This window comes from Colobus angolensis, unplaced genomic scaffold (genome assembly GCF_000951035.1).
Source record: "Colobus angolensis palliatus isolate OR3802 unplaced genomic scaffold, Cang.pa_1.0 Scaffold92, whole genome shotgun sequence".
Classification (NCBI taxonomy): Eukaryota; Metazoa; Chordata; class Mammalia; order Primates; family Cercopithecidae; genus Colobus; species Colobus angolensis.
Genome location: NW_012123154.1, coordinates 7,462,883 through 7,469,209, shown reverse-complemented (window position 1 = coordinate 7,469,209; position 6,327 = coordinate 7,462,883). Strand labels below are relative to the sequence as shown.

The 6,327-nt window shown below is 39.1% G+C and overlaps 1 protein-coding gene across 2 annotated transcripts in view; it reads left to right on the top strand.

Moving 5' to 3' along the window:
• CLVS1 (clavesin 1) overlaps positions 1 to 6,327 on the top strand; it is a 217,101-nt gene that overhangs the window by 76,990 nt on the left and 133,784 nt on the right. The window lies entirely within an intron of this gene.

Genomic DNA, 6,327 nt, shown 5'->3' with positions numbered 1-6,327 from the left:
ATGTCAATTGAATTTCATTGGAAGTAAGAGTAACGTGACCATCTTACTTAATTCACTCATGTCAGGGGGGAGATTTTGCTGTTTGTGGCTCTGAGTAGGCTGATATGATCCTAACTCCATGCCTAGTGCTCAAGAAGTCTTCATGGAATAGTTAAAGAATAATCCCCAAAGTGATATTTTTGTGATTTTAGAAGATGCTAGTTTACAGGGGGTGTGTGTGTGTGTATGTTGTCCATCATGAATTGTGAAATCACTCTATGTCATTAGACAGGAATGCTGAGACATTTGGTGACCCACTGCCTGCTTTTGGTTTATGGGTGTAGAAAAACTGTGGTGTAAACCTCGATTGAAAATAGAATGGCCCAAACGGAAGTGCTTAAACCAATGCTAATTTAGCTGTATTAAGCGCTTATTTGCATTCTTGAAACTCTTCCTAGTTTTTACTTTCCGGCAGATCCTCAGCCAAGGGATTTACTAGAATAGACAAGCATGAAATTAATTTTTTATACTTGTTTAGTAATAGATGGGAAGATCATAGCTCACTTCCATTGGGATGGTTTTTTGTTTTGTTTTTAATTTCTTCTGCTGCTGCTCTCTATGGGCCCTGGTGCAATCTCTATCCAGAGAGCTACCTGAAATAAACCCTTCCCCATTTGTATTTTGGGCTGTCTTAAAGTGGTGTTTGAGGACCAGATCTTTCCCAATGACTGAGAGTCTCATGGTATACAAGCCTTCCTGTTTGTAATATTTGTTATTCACAGCTCTTGACTGCATTTTATCACTGACTGCATTCACACTACATTAACCTTGTGTGAATGCAGACATGACCCTCTCATAAACCAGAATCAAGTCTGTTTCCTTTCCTCCTCTTCGACCCAAGGTGCTCAGTAAAACATTGTTCTCTATAAGTATGAGTCATCATAGAAAAAGTGCTTAAGGAAACACACCAGACATCAGCAATGAGCATGAGAAACTTTGAAGAGTAAGGAAATTCAACCACTAGTGATCTCAGTGTTGGTCAAGGCAAGTTGGCACCATGCTTACCTTCCTTCTTTCACTAAGAAACATTTGCTGAACATCTACTATGTACAGGTACTGGTGATTGCCAGGGATTCAAAGGAAAATGCATCACACTCTCAGCTTGAACGGAGCTGATGGTCTAGACTAGCAGGGCAAGCATTCCTTTGTTATAAATAGGACAGGAAATATTCTCTCCTGCAGACATGGCACCTGCTTATGGTGGTATTTTATTACATTTGGTAGACCCCACCAGACCATGTACTTCTGAGTAACCCTTGACAACCCTGATATCAAGTAATGTTAATATTAATATTGTGTGATACTGTGCTGGGTGCTGATTCTTACTGTGTAAGAACTAGACACAACTACAGCACCTCTGACTCACCCCCTGCCTGACATAGTTCCTTTGGTCCTTGCTCTCTTCACACCCATATCTAATTGGTACCTAAGTCCTGGCTACTAGCCTTCTGGTTCCTCCCACATCTCTATCATTTCCATTCTGCTCTCACCCAGTGTATTGCATCACTTCCCTCTAACTGAGCTGCTAGACTCCAGTCCCCTCCCTTTGATGCACCCACAGTTCCTGCTGCCAGTCCAAATCTCCCTGAGGCATAGAATCCATCATTTCCTTCATCAGCATAACAGTCAGCAGTTCTCCCACCAAGCAGAATGAGATGAATCACAATCACATTCCTGATCTTATTTTTACCTTCCTTTTCATTTGCCCCATGGCACAGGAAAACTTTGCATTCCTCCAATACATGGTGTCTACACGCTAAACTCTTACTGTTGCTTATGTGGCTCCTTCTGCCCTTTCCCTTCTATGTCCGGTGTCCAAACCTCCCCATTTCTCATGACCCAATGGAAGACTTTCCAAAACTCCCCAATCATAAGTGATCTCTCCTTCTTGTAATTCCCAAGCACTTTGCAACTCCTGTTATTTTCTCCTTCATGTCATATTTACTCAGGTAATAATGAAGACTACCATGACCATCAGCACTTTTTGTGTATTACCATGAGCTGCTAAGTCTTTATGTGCACTGCACATACCAGTGAGGTATAGGTGCTGTGATCCTTCTACAGATGAGGGAATGAAACCACACAGAGATTAAGTTACTTGCTAAGCTTACATAGGACAACTGGGATTTAAATCAGGCTCTGCCGAACTCTGAACCCTCATTGCTTCCCATGTACATATATTTTACTGTCTCCTACTGATTTCCACCTACTAGCAGGAAAGTAAAATTACTTTTTTCTCTTTGTGTCTTCCACAGCGTACAGAATCATTAAATCTTTGAACAAATGCCTCCTGACTCCTTATTGCAGTTGCAGGTACTTCAACATTTTTAAAAGAAGACACTGAATAGTAAGAAATTGCATTAAATTTTGAAGTGAAGAAATAGATGCATTTGATACTAATTTAATTCTCTTCAATTCTTGGGAGACTATAGAAGCACCTGGACCAAATGTGATAAAATGTTGGTTTTTATTTATTCAAACCACCGCTTTATTTAAACCAAAGAACTAGAGGAAAGACAACATCTAGGGAAATTAACTGTAAATGATGAGTTATTGCACATGCACACACACAGTGATACATACTCTATTTCTCCACAGAAACACAGATGAAAAGATATCCTGGCAGATTGGAATTTAAAAGCTTTAGTTTCAAGTGTCATTTTAAGTGGTGGATATGAATGCTTTGCACTCTGGTGTCTATATCCGGAGATGGATAGGCCTGCCAGGAGTGGTCTGGAGAAACACACGCTCATATTTCCATGCTGTCCTTGAGAGAATACTGTCTTCACTGTTTTTGTCACAATATTCTCTACACTGTTTCAAAATCAGGGCCTTGTTCTTGGACAAGAACATTTCCCTTTGTGTTTTGTCCTCAGTAGCAATGGTCAGATGGGGGTGGACTGGGGCTGAGGATGATTGTCCCCAAACTCTCCCTGTATATTGTTGCCACACTTGGTAGAGAGGCACACATTTGCAATGACTCTAGCTGTTTTTATAAAATAAACACTATTCTTAGTCAAGCGTCTGTGAACTGAACTGAACCAAAAATTCAGAAGCAGTTTGAAACAATGTAGCTGGCTCCCTATCTAAAACTCCACCTGTGTGTTATCAGATGTTTGAATATAATAGTATTCAACATATTGTTTTTAAAAATCTGATGCTGAGGCTTTGAAGGCCAAGTATTCTTGAATTACAATTAATAATAAGTTAGGCAACTCATTATTCTGGTATTTCAGAGAATTATATTCTTATGCTAACACAAATCCAAAAGTTTCCAGTACTGATTGAAATAAGATAAAATTCAAAGAGATGAAAATTTGCTTGCAGGATTTTTTCTTTCCTTTCCTTTCCTTTCCTTTCCTTTCCTTTCCTTTCCTTTCCTTTCCTTTCCTTTCCTTTCGTTTCCTTTCCTTTCATTCTTTTCTTCTCCCTCTCCCTCCCTCCCTTCTTTCTCTCCCCTTCTTTCTTCCTTTTTGCTTTTTTCTTCTTCCCTTCCATCTTTCCTTTTTCTTCTTGAGAATGTGAGCCTCATCAAATTATGTGAGATAGAGTTAAATCCAGGCTTCTGTTCTCTCTGTAACCAACTTTACTGAGAAAAGTGATTGTCTAATTTAAGTTTCCAGCTAAGATTCAGAGTAGTAAATTTAATACAACCTTTTGCTAACTTTAATTCTACTAGAGCAAAGCCAAACATTTTTCATTAGCACACTTCTTGAATCTCATATTTTCAGAACACATTTTTTTTTTCTTTCTCCTTGATTACCTCACTGAGAAATAAGGATTTATTTGCTTAGGAGCACAATGGCACACATTCAGCTAAAACCTGAACTATGTAAGAATTATTAGAAACCATTTAGGAAAGTGTCTCACATGAGTTCCTATTTTAGACAGTTTTTCAAAGACCCACAGGCCTAGAAGAGGAGAAAATAAGCTCACCTGGAAACAAAACAAAATTTGCATACTCCCTATTGTCCTGCTACCATCATCATCATGAAAACAGTGACTTAGAGGGATATCTCTATAATTCATGTAAATACAAATACTGCCTCCTGTTGGGATAGGAGGCTTCTTCACACATATTATTTTGGATAGTGCTAGCAATAACCCTACAAGTGTAAGGAACAGGAAACTGTCCATTGATGAACTTCAGTCTTGTATGGATGGTTGCATGTTTGGTGACTGGCAGATCCACAGTGTTAAGCCCAATCACCTTTTACAAGTACAGGTCCTATTGCCAGTTTACCAAAGGAGGACTCTTCCCCAGTCTAGGGGCCAAAATACATCAGCAGACATACAGAAGGAGCATACTTGCCTCTCCACCTTGGCTTAGACATCATTATCAGAGGAAAGGCAAAGCACACTCTGTAACTGTAAGAACCACATCATGGTTATTTTAGTAAGTAATTTTGAAAGATGTTTCAAATGGGATGAAGAGAGGAAGACATGTGGTGGGATGCAATGTTTTTGCACCTATAACCAAGACATGGATATTTGGTGAAAATCATCTGCAAAACCACTTTGTGGTTTGTGGTGGGCCTTAAGAAATTTCCAAAAGCAAATCACCGTATTAAGTGTGATGTCAAGAGGTTTAAAGACAGAACTGGCCAAAGAGATTTTTTTATAAAAAAATTTTATTTTTTGTTTTTATTTCAGCAGAGTTTTGAGGGAACAGGTGGTGTTTGGTTACAAGGATAAGTTCTTTAGTAGATTTTGGTGCACCCATCACCTGAGCAGTGTACACTGTATCCAGTGTGTACACTTTTATATCTCATTCCCCTCCTATCCTTCCCCTCAAGTCTCCAAAGTCCATTGTATCATTCTTTTTTTTTTTTTTTTTGAGATAAGGTCTCACTCTGTCACTCTGTTGCCCAGGCTGGAGTGTAGTGGCGGGATCTTGGCTCACTGCAAGCTCCGCCTCCCAGGTTAACGCCGTTCTCCTGCCTCAGCCTCCTGAGTAGCTGGCACTACAGGTGTCCACTGCCACACCCAGCTAATTTGTTGTATTTTTAGTAGAGATGGGGTTTCACCGTATTAGCCAGGATGGTCTCGATCTCCTGACCTCATGATCTGCCCACCTCAGCCCCCCAAAGTGCTGGGATTACAGGCGTGAGCCATGCGCCCAGACATTGTGTCATTCTTATGCCTTTGCATCCTCATAGCTTAGTTGCCACTTCTAAGTGAGAAGATATGATGTTTGATTTTCCATTCCCAGATTACTTCACTTAGAATAATGGTCTCCAACTCCATTCAGGTTGCTGTGAATGCCATTATTTCATTTCTTTTTATGCTTGAGTAGTATTCCACGGCATACCACATTTTCTTTATTTATCATTGATTGATGGGCATTTGGGCTGATTCCATATTTTTGTAATTGCAAATTATGCTGCTATAAACATGCATGAGCAAGTGTCTTTGTCTTATAATGACTTTTCCTCTGAGTAGATATTTAGTGGGATTGCTGGATCAAATGGTAGATCTACTTTTATTTCTTTAAGGAAACTTCATGCTGTTTTTCATAGTGGTTGTACTAGTTTACATTCCCACCAGAAGTGTAAAAGTGTTTCCTTTTCACCACATCCATGCCAACATCTATTATATTTTTATTATGGCCGTTCTTCCAGGAGTAAGGTTAGGTTTGTGGTTTTGATTTGTCTTTCCCTGATAATTAGTGACATTGAGCATTTCTTCATGTTTGTTGGCTCTTTGTATATCTTCTTTTGAGAAGTGTCTATTCATGTCCTTAGCCCACATTTTGATGGGGTTGTTTGTCTTTTTCTTGCTTATTTGTTGGAGTTCCTTGTAGATTCTGAATATTAGCCCTTTGTCAGTTGCATAGTTTGCAAATATTTTCTCTCACTTTGTGGGTTGTCTGTAATAGACTTCTTGCTGCAGCACAATAAATTAATATAGGAATGTCCCCTGTGATTTCAGAATTGACTAAGAGGCTGCCTCTTGTTCCTTCTAAACAAAATGTCACCTTCAATCCCATCATATCTTTACATGGTTATCTGATCACTTATAGCCTCATTTTTCTTATGAGTCTAGCCCTGGGATCAAGTTCTGGAATCTCCACTAAAAACTCAACACACAGGTGGGCCACATCTTGAAACTTGAATACTTTCTCATGGATAAGAACTTACTAATTTCCACTATTTTGTATTTCGTTTGTATTGTGCTGTTGACTTAGGTTTCTTTTTTTTTTCTTTTTTTTTTTTATTATACTTTAAGTTCTAGGGTACATGTGCATAATGTGCAGGTTTGTTACATATGTATACTTGTGCCATGTTG